The sequence below is a fragment of the Aythya marila genome, assembly GCF_965140915.1.
Source record: "Aythya marila genome assembly, chromosome: 11".
NCBI classification, from domain to species: Eukaryota; Metazoa; Chordata; class Aves; order Anseriformes; family Anatidae; genus Aythya; species Aythya marila.
Window position 1 is genome coordinate 4,102,144 of NC_139052.1, and position 17,318 is coordinate 4,119,461.

Below are 17,318 nucleotides of genomic sequence, written 5' to 3' on the forward strand. Positions count from 1 at the left end.
CGTGCTGCGTCGAGCTGTGAGGCACCCTGGCCTGGCCTCAGCCAAGAAATTATGACTGTTGTAGTTGGTATTGTGGTGGTGTTATCCTAGTGGCATTAAATGGTAAGAGGAAACGAGCAGTGCTTTAAAATCTTTAAAGAACAGAAAATATCACTATTGTTCCTATTATGACAGTGTGATTGGATTGTGTTACTATGTTATCACATCGCAATTATGTATATCATCCATAACATCACACATCTAAGTTCAATGCAGTTATTTTAACATCAAATAGCTGGTCTTTTCTTTCTTAAAATATTTATTTTAGTTCAGTATGAACACAAGTTTAAGCTTAAAATCAAGACAAGTCTTGTTTGGCTCAGCTTACTCAAGTAAATGAGAGTTCATAACAAGTTTTAGAGAGCCATCATCTTTTTACTGAAATGCTGATTTCAGTAAGGAAATAAATATCAAAATCATTAGCTCAAAATTGTGATGTTCAAGTTTCTTATTTGTTGTCTTTAAATAATATCATCCCATGAGAAACACAATGTTGTAATTGACCATTATTATATTGTGAGCTTTACAATATTCTTTTTTTAAAATTTTTTTGGTGTGTTTTCTTTTTAATAGTCCATCCTCTGAAGCTGTTATATGTGAAAATTTTGGTTTCGTTTGTGTAAGGTGATGTTTTTGTGCCTGAAATCCAAAACCATCTGTTCTAGAGGTAAAATCTTTTCTTATCTGTCAATTAAAAAGAATCCAATGCTTCATATGGAGAAAAAAAATCTGCCAGTCCCCATGATTTTCTGTTTGGAAGCTGATCCATGAATTTACTGTTTGGAATTGTCCGTAATGAAAACAGCTAGAGCAGAAGATGAAAACATGTTCTGTTCCTGCTCAAATAAACTCTCAAGCTATTTAGGTTTTCTAAGTGGTCTTATGATTTTAGACAATAAGCGCTTTTTATGTCATGGTTAAGTTGTGACTATGTTTTTTCTAGTAGGAACCTTTTTTTATAAACTTCTTTTGTCAGTAGAATAAGAAATAAAATGTAAATAAATGTATACTCAATAACTGGAAAACTGTGCACATTTTCTTTGGAACAGAACATGGCAGTTTAAATAAAAAACTATAAAAAGTAGTCTTTAATATATTATTGAACTGTTAATGCTCTAAATTTTAATATACAAGGCCATCATCAAATTATGTCACAATCCTCCTTTTTAACATCTTCAAATATATGTATTTTGTAAGTAAGTTTACATACGTTTTAGGCATTTGGAAACATTTGAGCAAAATGCATTAATTTCATCTTTCATGAGCTTTTGTACATCTTGCCTTGCAGAGTACTTGGGGAGTGTGAGTATTTTCATAGATATCTGTTACATCTGTTCTTAATATTCTAACATCTTTCTTCCGTGTACATTTGATAGACAACATACTTTTGGCAGTCTCTGTTATTAGAATTGCCAAAATGTTGATATTAATCTGAGTGCCTTGGTTTTCAAAGAGTGCAAGCCAGAATGAGCCTTTTCAGAGACTCATCTTTGGAACCAAGTTATTTCTAGAAAGCCAAATGTTTCAACATTCTTTTTAGGTAATCAGAAATAGGTTTATAATAGAATAAGGAAATGATTTCTGTTCGGGAACAGTTGTTAAAATATATCTGCTCCTTCCTCTCTATTTCTGATCCATGTATTTTTAAATATAACACTGTGTTAGAACTCTGTCCAAGTGCCAGGCTGGGGGATTTTGATTTGCTAGATACTTAACCCTCCTAAATGCCCATTTAATGTGTATTGATATGAGTCTATAAATGGCATTTAATTAAGAGATTTTCAGAGACCTATATGTTACAGTGTTGAGCATGTGCTGTGCTGTTTTTAGATGTCTGACCACAGAGTGAAAGGCACAGCCTTAAGCTAAGCACCAGGGCTTCTCATATAATGTGTGAGAAGTCCCATCTGAAAGAGTGTGCAAAGTCCAGATTTCACCAGAAAACAAAAAGGGAGTCAGTATGGAAGCACATCCAAGTACTCTGGATTTTCAGTCTGGTTTCTGACAGGAGAAAAGGTTCATAGGTTACGTTGTCAGAATTTAGGTGACTCATGTCTCTAAAATCATAAATCTTACTTTACGGTTATATCCATTTCAGAAACTGCAGAAACAAATGTGAAAAACCCATGCAGACACTGAAATCCCATCCTTGTCAAGGTAAGAGGGAAATTTCATAAAGACTTCATCATAAACCAAAACTTGTAATATGATACTTAATTTTGACTGTGAATATTTGTATTATTGCAAAAAGCAAATTAATTCAGCTCGTTTATTGATAATGTTGCCCTATGTTACAAATATTTATTGGCCAAACTAGTTTTTATTTATAATTCTCCATATTCAGTGTAACTTCAGTGGTGAGGAATTTGCCCAGAAGTGGAAAAACACAAATCCACTCATAATCATTATCACCCTGACTCATTCCCACTCTATTAGAATTTTAAATTTCATTACTTTTTTTTTTTTTAAATTTCACTTTCATAATTCATTTTTTTCTATAACCAAAACTGAGATACACAGACCTATCCTGTTAACTTTGTTAGAATGAAATCTCTACATGAGATCTGTAGTAATGGTTATTGTTCTGTGGTTATAAGGATGGCTATGGATTCTTCTTTGTTCAGCATGGTGAAAGAATATGCTTTATAATACATGAAATACCTGCAAAATGTTTTCCTGAACTGCCTGAAAAATGTGACTGCTTTATGATGTCATGATACCAGATACACAGATTGGAATGCATCTCAGAATTTTGATTATCTCAATATTTTGATTATCATTCTCTTAGTGGTGCTATTTTTATTCCTGCCATAGCCTAGCTAAATTACCAGTTTCCTATAGGAAACAAATGATATGTAAATGTTCGATATCACTTGTCCAGTATGGTTTCCCCAGTCCAGTATTTTGCCCCGAGTAGATTTTTGTCTTCAGCTGCCACAGTTTGAGGGCTTTATGTGCAGTGAGAATGAACTAGATGTGTCCTGATGAACCTGATATCAGTCTAGACATTCTGACTTTTGGAACAAGTCTGCAGCATTTATGTAAGGGATACATCTATTTCCTGAATATCCCTGATATTTCCTCTTAAACATTACGTGTAGCATCTCAGTTGACTCACCTTAAATGAAGCAACTAAGTATTGATACAAGATTAGAAGTAAATTTGCAAGCATGCATAAAAAACAGCTGAAAAACAGAATGGCAAATAAAAAATAAGGGCCAAATCTCCCTTCATCCCTTTGCTCAAGTGTGCAGTTTTGCTTTCTCTCAGTAGATGTCAGCAACACTACAAACTTGCCCAGTTTAAGAGTCTTTCTGTTTACAATTTTAATTAGTTTTCCTATTTCAGTTTTACAAAGGAATAGCTTATCCAAACCGGTGGAATCTATTGGCCTCTGAAACTGGATTAGAGACTGCTATTCAGCATCTTAGAATAATATTATATCTCAGTGATGCAGAACTCATACAGAACTTAGTAGAAAGGGCTTATTGCTACATTTTTAGAATTTTCTGAACATTTACCTCACATTTGCCCTGCAGGTGAATGTAAAGTAATATAAGATGTCTAATATTTTGCTTCTTTCTGTGAAGTAAATCAAAACCGTGGGAATGTTTTCATATAATTTGATTTACTCCTGTCTCCTACAATACATCTTCAACTCTGTTCAGTTAACTAACTCTCTGCCTGCTACAAGAAAGGAGCACAGTCATATTGTGACTGCAATGACAAGTGTTCTGTTGGCTCCACTGGGAATTGTGTCAGTCCCAGAGGGGTTCCCAACCACAAAGGAAGAATGTGGAAGGAAGTTTCTTAACAGAATTGTGTGTGTGTGTGTGTGTGTGTCAGGGAGAAAAATGGTTGTTTATTTCTGTGTGTAAGGAGCAATCATTTTGCTTCACATTATAATATAAGCATAAATATTTCAAAATCATCGTGTGCATGAAATGAGGACCAGAGAGTAAACATTCCAGTGTTTATTTGGTTAAACATGAAGAAATTTCATTATCTTCTGATTCTCACAGAAGGGTCTTTTCCTTCATCTGATCTCCAGCAGGAATCTTCAATTTTTTTGTGGTAGATTAGGTACTTGTGAAATGTAGCAGATTTTCACTTGTGGAAGTTAAGATCATACACTCAGAAACAGAAAGCAGCAGTGAGCACCTCTTCATTTGTCTGTCACCATCTCGTTGGTGAGAGCACCAGAACGAGCAGCACTACGGATCAGAGGCCTGGTCAGCCACAGGCAGCACCGGAGAGATTTTGTGTTGTATTCACTCGTCTGTAGGTAAATGGGTTGTGACTGTTCTGTCTCAGTTGCAGTGTGCCTGCATCCAGTAACGAGCAAGAGCTGGGCAACTCCAGAGCCAAATTCTCTAATCAGAGATATAGCCACAACAAACATTTTGGAGGGTAATCAAGTGGAGTAATTATAACTTCTAGCTAGGGGAGACAAAGAGCTGTGCTCCTCAGCCTGTGCTGGCCTGTGGACAGCAGCGCTTAGCAAGTATCATGCTCCTGGCAACATCTCATTTGGCTTTCCATGTCTTTCTCAGAACACTTCCCTTTCCTGTGTCACAAGCAACATCGCATTGTGTTACCTTCAAGCCATAGGTTGGGAGCCACTGTGTCACAGTATTCCCTTTGCATGTTTTTTCCCCCAAAATTCTCTGTCTTTTCCCATTATCTGTCCCTTTTGGTGTCCTCTCCTTCACAGTGTCTTCTCCTGTCTTTCTGTCCTTTGTTCCTATGGTTATCAAATGGATTTTGATCCTTTCCTGCTTATTGATTCACCCAATCAATATCAATCCTTTTCTCAGCTGCAGTTTCCTCATAACCCTACAGGAGTGGGTTCAGAGATGCTCTCTGACAAGCACGTGCTGCCAAAGGAATAATTACCAATTTTAGGGATTGGCCCAAAATATAGGGGAGCCAGTGGAGCTTAGCTCCCCACCATGGCCCCATCGATGTCTGGGTGTCAGCCGGGGTAGGTGAAGAAGACGAGGCGTAGCAGTGTGCCAAACTGAGCGTGGGGTGTGTGGCTCCAGGGTGATGAGGCAGCAGCAGCATGGAGCGAATTTTGCTTAGAGGCATCTGTTAGCATCCATTTGGGAACTAAACTAAACGGCCCCAGTGTAATCCTGTTGTGCTGCCTCCTCCATTGTTCTGTGCTCTTTTCTTACTTGCATAGCCAGCAGGAGAAAGCTGGTGGCTTTGGCGCTCTGATTCCTCCTTTGGCTCTTGCTGAATAGATCTGTTTCTGCCACAGTTTTTCAGCAGTCGAGCAAGTCTGTTTGTTAGTTGTTGACTCGCTCTGCAGGGTACGGAATAGGGAATACTGAATCTGCTGTGCTTTGCAGAATTTTAGATTTGGAGGTGTAGTCTTTGCCACTTCACCTCAGACTGAAGCTGAAAGGAAATGGAAAGATCGTTATCTCCTGTCTGCATGAAAGTGTTGGGGAAAATGTCATCCAAGCTCTCTCTGGGGTTACATGCATTGCTACTAAAGTTCTGAAATTATATCTGAGATATCAGAGGGTCACAGCTAAACATACTTGTGCATGAAAATTAGAGTAGCCTGTATGTAACAGGCGTTGAAATAAATGTGCAAACCAATAATATGAGTTAGCTCAGAGTTTAAAAGAAGACTCAAGCAATTCAGCATCAGAGTGACAAGAAATATTCTGTCTTCATGGCTGTGCATCGTGACAGAACCAGAAGTACTGGAACAGTGTGGTGCTGAACACACAACATTAGGTTTTGTTGTCTTCAATGTAAAAGCTGAGTGTTTCCAAGTTCATGCATAACACAGCACGAAAGAGGAGATGTTTAACTTAGTTTAGCATTGTGCTTGTGGCAACCTTTTCAAGTTATGATTACTGTGCTCATAGATTGGTTTAGTTGGAAAGAGAGGTGGTGGCAGGTCTGAGTTTTCCTTTAAATGTGATTTCACTGGAAGGGCCGGCATAAGGTTTTATTAATACTAACAATTTATTAATACTAACAACTGAGAGTAACTTCAAAGCAAGGTTTAGCTATTACAAAGTTGCATAACTAAATATGAAAATTAAGACCATGAGTCTTTCTGCATGTGCAGTATTTCCTGAATCAGATTTTCAGGCCTTATGTACATCAACAATAATGGACCAATCTAGCCAAAATTTGCTTCCACAGCTGCTGGCCTTAGGAAGTTCCCTGGGCCTCCTGTGTTCTGCAGCTGCGGAGGCTATTCCCTGCTCTGAACGAAAGAATCTTCCCTCTCCTGTGACTGCAAATGCTGAATGAGACATCCTGTAACACCCTGTGCAGAGGGGTAGAACTGACAACTGAAGGTCACCCTTGGCATTTTAGTCTTTGTAGATAATGACAGATGGTGCATAACCATGAGCAAGGGACAGCTTATCTCCTAAAATAGGAGGGGAGATTTCTGGGGAGTTATTATAAAAATTGATTGCCCAAAGGTCTTGGTGCTGGTTCTGCTCCAGTAAGGAGGAGAGATATTAAACAGAGGTTTAAAGAAAAAAAAATAATCTGGCATATTAGAGTATTGCAACATCTTACACAATTGCAAAGAGCACATTTATCTACATACACCAAGAGTAAGCCCAGGAGAACTGCTGAATAAAATGTTTCTTATAGAACCACACAAAACATTCCTGGTTTCAGATTTTGCTCTAAATTTAGTTATAAAACTGTTGTAAGTTTCACTGAAATTCCTTAATTTGCACCTTTGAAGCGACTTGAAGTACTTATGGTTTTGCAAATGAAACCTGATGGTTTCAAGTGAGTTTCAGTTGGAGCTTTTAATATTGTTGTTCAAACCTGAAACTCAAAGTTAAATTCAAGGGGTGCAAAAACACGTATGTGGAAAAATCAAAGGAAAGGGTAACGAGAACCTGTGCAAACCAAACGTGCTAAATCTCCTACAGCTCATGCTCTATGCATTTATACAGATCATCTTTGTCTCCTCCTTCTTGCTATGTGACTGGGGAGCCTAGAGAGGGGTCTGATGGTGGTAGCTGTCAGAAGCACTACTGCAAAATAACTGTGATGTCTTTTCATGGTCAACTATTGTCCTTATGGGGACAGCAATTTGTCCAAATTTAAATTTGTTTTCAGATTCTATACATCCATCAGTAAGGCAAGAGCAATTTAATCTCTGTTGATAAAGTGTAACTGGAGCTGAAGAAATAAGGTTTGAAGCTTATTTGGAGAAGGGAGAAGTTTTGGTATTGGAGCTGCAACAAATGGGTAATTGCAAAGACAGCTAGGTGCTGTGGTGGGAAACTAGATGAATTATGAGGTTTTATCTAATTTCCATCCCTGCAGTACTTTTGGTTGGAAAACAGAAACTAAGTGTGCCTTGTTATTGCATGAAATAAATAAAACAAAACCAGAGTGCTGTGGTGGCTTCTTGATCTGTATAGCATGCAAAGCTAAAACTACCACATGTAAAAACGATCACAAGAAGTGTGAGTGCAAGCTGAAGGGTTGGTGATACTCGCTCTTTGCAATGCATACAGCTCGCAGTTCTCAGCACAGCTGCCCTCTTGGGAACTGATAGGAAGTCCTGGCTCTGCTTGAGTCAATGGGAATTTTGCTGTGGACTTCAGGGAAGCTGGAACTTCACAGCATAACCCACGTGCAATGTACTGGTCCTGAGTATTAAACCTTGCAACATCTCATAGGTGGGCATATATGCATCTGTAGTGCTGTGGGTCGTCTCTTCAGCAAGAATGGGGAATTCAAGGCTAGCCCTACAGCTAGCTAGGCTCCTGGTAATGACATCCTATCTCACCCATGAAAATGAAATGCGTACATGGAGAACTAACATGACTTTAAGTGGTCTCACATTGCTCGTTCTGCTTGTTTGTATATGCTGTTCCCTCCCTTTGCATGTGCTGCTGTCTTAAACCACCTCAGTGCACTCAGGCTTTGGCAGTCCTTAGAGGAAGGGGTCCTGGTCTTGTTTGGCCTGCAGGCACTACAGCCCACATCCTCACTCACGTTCAGCAGGGGGGCCTACAGTGGCAGTTGTGATGGTTAATATTCAGTACTGTTACTAAGACAATTTTAAGTGCTTTCTAGCTAACTGAACTGACACCTCAGATTGTAACATTAGCAACAGAGAAATGCCATGTTAAGCAAGCGAATTTCTGGGCCTTGTTTATGCATACCCTTAGAGACATGTCACCCTCCCTGAGGAAGCCTCAAGAATGGTATTTTCTTGAGAATATCTTTTTGTCAGTTTTGAATATGCAGTCCTATAAGGCTGCCAATACCATTACAAAAGTTTTTATCCTTTTCATTCCATCTGTTAAGTTCTTTCTGCTAACCCAGTCAAAACTTTATTTTCACTGTTTGTGAAAGATCTAGAAGTTTTCACTGGTGTATGTTTGAGAGCAGGGCAAATTAAATTCACTGATGACTTAGAAGCTGTGCGTGCACAATTGAAATGGCTGCTGTTCCCTTGGCTCTTGGCTCTGCCAGGCTTAGGTGCCAGGACGATATCTGGAGTCTTCTGGAGAACTTCTAAATGAAAAAGCAACATACTGTACCGTTTTCATATAAGTAAGTCAGTTGACATGAATGTGCAGTCCAATTGGTAAGACACTGGCTATAAAATGGTGTGAGAAGGTCTGAGGTACATATTTCTTGTGTAGCACATTGATAGTCACCCCAAAGCAGGTCCTTATGTCCTTCTAAATGCCAAAGCTCCAAGTGGGAGGTTAATACTGAAACAGCACCATTAGTAGTTTCCAGTAATCTGTTGTTATGGTAGGAAGGGCATTACCAAAGATAAAATACCAATTATTTTAATAAGAGTTTGAAAATCCCTTCAGCAGATCATGGTACGCACAAGGTGATGTGCCTGGGTGAACTGACCTTTAAGGCGCAGTCCAGGAAATATCCTGGTGTTATTTCTAATATTTTGAACCTTGGCCTTTCTCTATTGAAGATCTTCAAAGCTCCAGGAAGTTTAACTTCTTTAGAGGAAATAGCTAGGATCTTAGAGGTAGAGACAGCTTGCTACACCAGTTAATAGATCTCCAAATTAAGATGCCACATTAAGAACTTTTCCTTTCAGGAAAAACAAAATAAAACAAAATGTGAGGTTTATTTCTGTGGTGGTTCATCTGGAGAAGCCCTCTAATTATTGTATTGTGTTCATAAGCACAACACAAAATCAGCAGGGTGTAGCTTGTGGTGTAGATTTAGAACATTAATTTATGACAGAAAAATAAGCAGGAGGAGAACTGCTTGCCAAGGGTGTATGAGAATCAGTAGGATTTGCTTTGTCAGTGTTGCAACCAGCCTGTGAGTGCTCCTTCTGGAGCCTGCAAAGTGGGCACATTATACAGCTGCCCACACAGTAAGGGTTTAATGCCAGCTGTGGTTGTGGTCTTCTTTCTTTCTTTTCTTTTTCTTTTTCTTTTTCTTTTTTTCTTATAACTTGAAAGTATAGATAAATAAGGGAAATCATATTTAAGCTTGTTTTAGTTGGGCATGTGATACTCACACAAAATTGCCAGCTTATTTTCCCAGCCGTGCTTTCTGCAAGAGCCCAAATAGCTTCAGTTGCCTCATAAATCCACAATGATTACAGTGTATTTATTTATTATTATCTACACAGACACAAAATGACCTCAGCAAAGGAGAAGCCAAAACAGTTCCTTGATTTGGGGAGAAAAATGATACAGCCCCCATCTCTCTTCCACCCACAAGCTCCTTCTGGGGGCTGTGACTTTGTCTTATGCTTCAGCAGGAAACATATTTTTGGCTGAGTTAGATCCAACACACCCTGGAGAGTTCTTACAGGTATACTGTCAAAATAAAGTTTGTGTTGGACATAAGACACTTCACTTGCGTATGTCTAAGTGCTAAGGTGTCCTGTAAAACTGATCAACTTCTTTCTCAACATATGCCTAGTTATTCACGTTTTGTTATCACACAATTAATGTTACAGTTTAGGGGATGAAATGCTTTCTGTGCTGTGTGAGAGGGATGAGGGACCAAGCTCACTTCGGTAGAGAGCAGAGTGAAGTACTGGGAAGCAGAATGGGACGGGATTGTACAGTCTGCTGGAATTTTGTGTGGGTGGATGGTTAGAGTAAGGAAATGCGTTCCACTAATTTCTAAGGGATATTTCCTATGAATTGATGAAAGAGCCTGGGTTCTCTTCAGCAACATGAATGATATAATTGGAGATCATGAAATGAATTAATTGTATTTGGTTTTCCACTCAAACATTTTGTACAGAAAGAACCACAATGTCAGAGCAAATATCCATTTAATGCAGCAGAGGCTGTTTCTTGCAAGGCCTCAAATTTTGGAAGCTTGCAATTCAAGACTATCTTGTGCTGAATTATTGTGTTTAAGAGATAGACATTTTATCTTTCACGAACTGATCAAGTCCCTTTCATTAGACATTTTTACTTTTGACTTCCTCATATCCTATAGCAACATTTTTTTTTTACATGATTTTACCTGATATTCATACTTTATTCTTTTATTGTGAAAAAGTAATGACTAGTCATGCCCTGTTCAGCCATATTTCCAAATTAAAATATCATTTAATTTCACATGGTGTAGAAGCTTTCTCATATCTCTGTCAGCTCTTTCTAGTGAAGATCACAACTAAATGCTCTAGAATTAGAAAGTGTGGAGGAATCTCTGTGGCATAACTCAGTCCTCCAATCCAGTGGCAGAAAAGCTGAGATTAGATAGATTAGAAACTGTTCTGTGCTCTCCCAATATTTACTGAGCTTCTTGAGGGGAAAAAAAGAAATAGGCTCACAGAAAGTGTCTGAATCTATGTGCCACTCTGTACTTCCTCCGTAGGGGATACAATGTGCTCACAAGGCTTGAGATCAAATATTAAAGACAAAATATAATTAAAGATGGAGGGAAAAAAAGGTGACACCACGTGAGATGGGTTTGCCAAAGTTAGATTGTAGCCTATTAAGCAGGTATTTTTTGTTATAATAACAGCTCGTCTAGAAAAGGTAAGTGAATTCTAGATGTTCTGCAGCAAAGCATTTGCTAGAGAGCAGCAGCGATTCCTAGTTGGGCTGTAGGAGGAGGGGATTTGTACAGGCACTGTGAGTAACGTGGGGCTCTGACGGAGAGATGGGAGCGGGTTCTGCTGAGGGAAGTTGGGCAGGAAGGAGGGTTACAAATGAAGCTCCTTGATGATCAGTCTGGGGACTGGAGATGTTTTATGCTGTTATTAATGACTTTGGCATAAAAAGCCAGTGAATGTTGAGGAAATTTGATGAGGATATACAGTTGGGACCCATTGCTGATGCAGAAAGGGCAAGAATATCTTACGTAAGAGATAAATGACCTCTAGGATGGGAGTAATAGGAACAGGCTGAAAGTTAATGGAATGAAGTGCAGGGTCAGGCACTTTGTGATCACTGACAATTTCTCATTTAAACTGGGAGCTTGTTGTTTGAAAACAACAGCGAAAGGGACAAACCTGAGTATACTGGGTGATCACAGCACAACTGGTAGCCGGCAATATGATCCAGGAACAAAAGGGAAGTAAGGATTTGAAATTATTTCAACTGGAAATACTTGGTCAAAGACACACTTGTGCCTGATAAGGCACAATAAAGCTGCATCTGAATACCACATTCAACTCCAATTGTCCTTGTTGGAAAAAAAGGAACTCAAGCTGCAACAAATCCACAGAAGAGTAATCAGGATCATGGGAATGATAAGATTATCTGCAAGAAACTAAATCAGCAATGGTTTATTTAGCCTAGCAAAATGAAATTTGAGATGATGTGATTTATAAATACATCCATGGGAGAAAATGTCAGAAAAGCAGTGCTGCTCAAAAGACAGCAATTAAACACAAACAAATGGGTGCAGACTGGTCATGAGGAAATTTGATCTGCAGTTTAGATTTCTAACTAGCTGAAGAACTTGGTCCTGGAATAAGCATAGTGGGATGGACTAAGGAGGACTAACTAGTTCTATCACAGAGCTGGATCAGCTTATTAGAAGAATAGTACAGTGTGCTTTTCTGTGGACAAAGCTGATGGTAAAGTCCTGTGGAGAAGCTTTATATTTTCTTGCATGATCCTAAGATACTCTGCTTTGGTTCTCATTTATGTAGCAGTGTTTAAAATAGCACGTAGGAACTGCATGAGATTTTGGTTTTGATTCGGTGGTTAAACTTGAGAATCAGTAATACAGTAAGATATTTTCAGGGCAGTAGATCAATTCTTGATGCTGTAGGGAAAAGAGCATTTTCTAGAAGGCCACAAAGTTTAACAAATCCTTATGGTTTTGAAAGTGAAGGCATTAAAGCTGCATTAAGGGTCATCTATCATTACCGCTCTGGAAGACTAGCTAAAAGAAGTGTACAGAGGAGAAAGCGGTGCCAACTTTTATTCCAGATTTTCACATACTCTGGCACCATTTATTTTTATAACATTCATTTTTAACTGGTTAACAGTACAAATAATGTGTTTATTCCACTTAATGCATTTTAGATGGACCAGGCATTTCTACTTCTCAGCAAAGAAAATATTTCATGTTCTCAGTTTAATTTGTATTTACAACCTTCTCAAAAATACCTTTGCTACAGTCCTTCCTGACATGCGTCTCTCTCTGAGCAGCCAGGGAAGGAAGGCATCTTGGAATCAGAATAATCTTGTTGTCATTTTAAAAGGACTCTCTTAACTTAAATGCAGCCAAAATCTGGTTGATAAAATTGTCAACATATTCGCGGTCTAATCGGAATGACACAGCATTCAAAGAAGAGTCTCATAATACTGCCCGTTCATAAGAACAGAATGCGGCAGTGTATGAAAATAAATATGCCGTGTGGAAATTTATATAGATGTCCATCAGCATTTTATATTTGCTGGTTAAGATGAGTTGTACCTTTGAAATCCTCTAAAAGCTGCTGTAATACTTATATTTCAGATGAAAAACAATTGCCCTGCTGGCAGGATTAAGCCCATGATGGCTTTTATCCTTATCTTTTTCTCCTTTTGATGTGTGTGTTACCATAGCTTCCTATATGTAGGATTTTTAAAGCTCAGCAGTGCCAAAGCTCCTCTTCTTCTTTTAGCCAGATGTTTTATTTTAGAAACATCTTTTTCAATGAAAGCAAAGTAGATTCAAACTTTTGAAAAGTGGCTTACCATAAAATAAATATCTCGGAATAGTTACAATTGAAATTTAGATTTTCCTGATTGAAACAAAAAATGATACCAAAGGGGCTTTTAAATGGTGTTTCACGTGCTAATTGGCTAAAATTCTTTTTTCTTCATATGCTAATGTTTGTACAGCTGTGTTTGTAATATATCCTGAAAAACTTAAGATGGTATATTTCTATGCTCCTTGTGGCTTGGGGAGAACTTCTCTTGAAAGAAGGGCTTTTGTTCAGGGAACTTGCTATGCTAATTACTCACAGGAAGGATGGTGATGTTTTTCTCAATGTTATGTCTCTTAAAGACTTGTAGAACCCACAGTCTCAAACTTTGCGTGCTGGTTTGACATGGTAATTGTTTTGCGTGTGAAGCTTTTGCTTTGTATGACTTAGGCAGTTGGGACAACTTCTGAATTGTGAAAAACTTGTTGTATTTATACCAGTGCACATTACTCCAGGTAAACATGATCAGATCTGCCAAATTATACACAGAAATATTGTTGTTTTTTGTTTGTTTGTTTGTTTTTTTATGCCTTCCTTATCTATATACAACGCAAGTTAATGCATTCTGACATTTCTACATACCTCTTGTCTAGCATCCCTCTTTGTCTACATGATTCACAAATAGTCTGACCTGTTTCAAGTGAATTGAAGCTTTTGGTATATGTGTCAGGTAACATTTCCTTACTGAATAGTTTAAAAAGTGTCTGTTTTCATAAGATCATCTAAATAACAAGAAAAATGTCTTACTGGATCAGACGAACTCTGTGCAGTTGCAGTAAGAGACACTCTAGATAGAGTCCTATGAGCCTAGCCACTTGGTGATCCATTCTCAGATTTCCCAGCATCTGCAGTTGTAGTAGGAGTATTAGAGTGTACAGCCCACCAATATTCATTGTATATCCATTTATGGACCTGTTGTCCATGAACTAGCCTGAGCTCTTTCTGAGCCTGTTGATACACTCCTTGCCACCTCCTGTAGCAGTGAGGTCTGGAAGCATGCTGCCCACTGTGTAAAGTACTTCATCAGGTTTGTGTTACTTGTTCAATCACTGCTTCCTAATAGCCTGAAAATTGAAGGATTTTTGTGAGTAAAATCACTTTACTAGGCCCAGAAGATCTTTACTATCCCAAAAGATATTGCACACTACTGTGGCAGTGTGGCTGGGGCCAATGGACAAAGCAAACTTACTGTTGGCTCTGAAGGAGAAAGAAAACTAGTTCTGATTTTTTGCTTTTGCTTAAAAAACAAGAAAGGAGACAAAACAAAACAAACAAACAAACAAAAAAAGCAGTTTTGCATGTACATAGGAATTAAGAGAGGCAGAATAGAAAAGACTGTCAGAAGTTCTGACTGCCATTTCTTCTCATCATTTAAAATAGTTCAGTGCTTGGCCTACAGCTGTGCCTTGCACTGGTGAAGATATCTGGGCAGCTTCACTGCCCTGTCTCCTTTAAATTTCAGGTATCATCTTCTCTTCTAATCTGTGCTTCATCCATTCCTTCTTCCATGACATATTTGGTTTTAATCCTCCTGTAAACTTTAGTGCATTTCTTTAACTGAGCCTGGACAGCAGGAAAGAAATCAGCATATTCTGTCTCTTCTTGTATGGAGAAAGAATGGAAGGAAATAAAGCAGGAAAAACAAGGAAAATAAATAACAAATCAGGAACAAATATATAGTGTATCTTTCCTCCCCAGTTTCCTATTCCTTGGAGTGTAGGAATAACTCATTTCCACCACTAATAAATGCTGCTAGTACTTTAAAGGCAGGATCACATGTCCCATGGTTCACCAGGGCATTTCCCAGGAGTGAAAGAAGGAGTTAAGGGGCTTGGAGAAGGTTGTGTCCCTAGAGGAATGTTTTGCAGAGGTAGGGCTGTTTCCAGTCTTGTGTCTTTGTTCTGCAATAAGTGTAAGATAGTATCCCCCGCTGAAGTTGATAAAACTAAGGTGAACTGAGTTAATCCTTCAAAAATCTCCGCTACCTTTCCACCTCTCTTACTCTGTAGTAATGTGTGTGTTTCGCTCCAACTTACTGTTAGTTTTTATTGCACTCTGGTCATATAATGTGATGCAGGAGTGACAACTCCTAATAGCAGCAGACTGACTTCTGAATCTCTCTTTCTGCTAGGTACTGTAAGACAGGACTGCTCGTGTATCTACTGGTTGAAAACCTTGTTACCCTGCTGGTAGGGGAGTGCATAAGAATACAATTCTGCAGTGGTTTATCTGGAGGTAAGATTAGTTCTGTGCATCAGATAAAATGAGCTGCTTTCTGATTTACTCATGTGGGCTGTGTGATCTGATACAATCTGCTTAAGTCAGGTTATTAGTGATCATATACTTACCTGGTTTTGTTTCTGTTACTGCCAGAACGTTATTTCAGTGACTCTGTGTGGCAGTGGGTTTCACAGGTTGTAAGAAGGAATGATTCTTCTTCTTAATTATAAACTTAACTAAATGAAACTAGTCTCTAAATGTGTGTATATAACTCTTGACCTTGCATTCTAGAAAGTGGAGCAGGTCCTCTCTTTTTTTTTTTCTTCAAAAGATCTTCACTTGATTAAAAAGTTTTCATTGCCTAAGTTCTGCTAGTCACATCACATACAGCAAAAATAAACATACCATCTGATGAATGGAGGACAAGTTACAGGGCTATGGTGGGGGATGGCTGTCACCTACATCTGCACAGGAAAATAAAGATTTACTCTTGCTTTGTTTCTGTGTGCAGTATGTTTACTGCAGCCAAGCTGAACTTCTGCATTTAAACACACAAGTCATATATATGCTTCATTTTAAATACAAGTATAACCCCATCACTTACATTGAATGCTTTTGTAAGACTTTGCTGAGTCAAAGCTTTTTTTAATCCTGCAACAATTCATACAATGACCCAGGCATAGCATCTTTGCATTGACCTCTTAAAACAATAGGTGTGGCACTTGAGAATATTTATAACTTAATAGATTTGAAAATGAATTAAATTAAAAATGAAATGCCTTCTATTGACAGATGCCCAGATACATTTCAAATTTGGGTAAACATTGTTATTGTCCCTTTACACCTGAGGAAACTGAAAAATATAGAAGTTAATTGCTTGCAAAAATGTTAGATCCAGTGAAACTTACAAATGTCTTTTTAGTTCGTTTTCTGAATCCAGCCCAGTGCCTTAGCCACAGGCCCAGACTGCTTCAAAATTCCTGCTAAATATGCTTTCATATATTGTCATAATTCCCACTCCTCTATCAAATTAGATATAATAATTGGAGGCCCAGTCATATATGTCTTGAAGACTACAGAGGTGTTGTTCGTGAGTTTACTGGGTATAAGACTGGAGCCTTCAATGCCCAGAAGTTATCTATTATGTATTGTGTTTTCCTCAGGTGTGATCTATTTCCCCAGAATTTTATATGGACCTATAAAAGAGAAATAATTCTAACTTACATTTTGACAAGAGGAAAGTTAACCTGGAAGGGGGGAAGAGGTTAATTTATTCAGCACTGCCTGAATAAATCAACAAACTTGCTGCTTCTGTTGATTCTTTGTGTGATTATCTGAAAACATCACTATTTTTTATTCATAGCTAAAAATATCCATGTTTCAGAGGGTGGGGGAACATGGTTTTGTTGGGAAAAAATGTTATTTTTTGCTAATTTAACAAAAAAAGGGCTATTAATGGAAACAAATATTCAAACATTTGTTCAACCTACATGTATTTGAATTATTTAGTTGAAAGAACTTGAAGGCCAAGCTTGTATTCCACTTGAGACACAGTCATGACAGAAAAATGATTGCACTTCATTTAGGCATTTAGTCAAGTTACCCAAAGGCATAATATTTGCAAGCCCTACTTAAATACCTGATGAAATTAATTTAATTGTGAGGAAGCTGTTTCATATTGTTACGGCATCATATGTCTTCACATTTGACAAGTACCAGCATTTAATCTTTTAATTGAAAATTACTTTGGGGGTCCTGCCAGAAACTGCAAACCGAAATCACTAAACCCTATTACTGTGTCAAGTAATACAATAGGTACAAAGTCAGATGTCCTTGGCAGGCACGCTCTGGGGCTGTGTGGGTGGGAAATTCTCTGTTCTTCCAGAAT

General features: G+C 38.2%; 1 long non-coding RNA gene across 1 annotated transcript; it reads left to right on the forward strand.

Moving 5' to 3' along the window:
* Positions 1-653: 653 nt before the first annotated feature.
* LOC309882414 lies at positions 654-15,380 on the forward strand. The gene is made up of 3 exons (XR_014318286.1): positions 654-706; positions 2,138-2,196; positions 15,342-15,380. It is a non-coding gene; the product is annotated as an uncharacterized lncRNA (long non-coding RNA).
* The last annotated feature ends 1,938 nt before the right edge of the window (positions 15,381-17,318 follow it).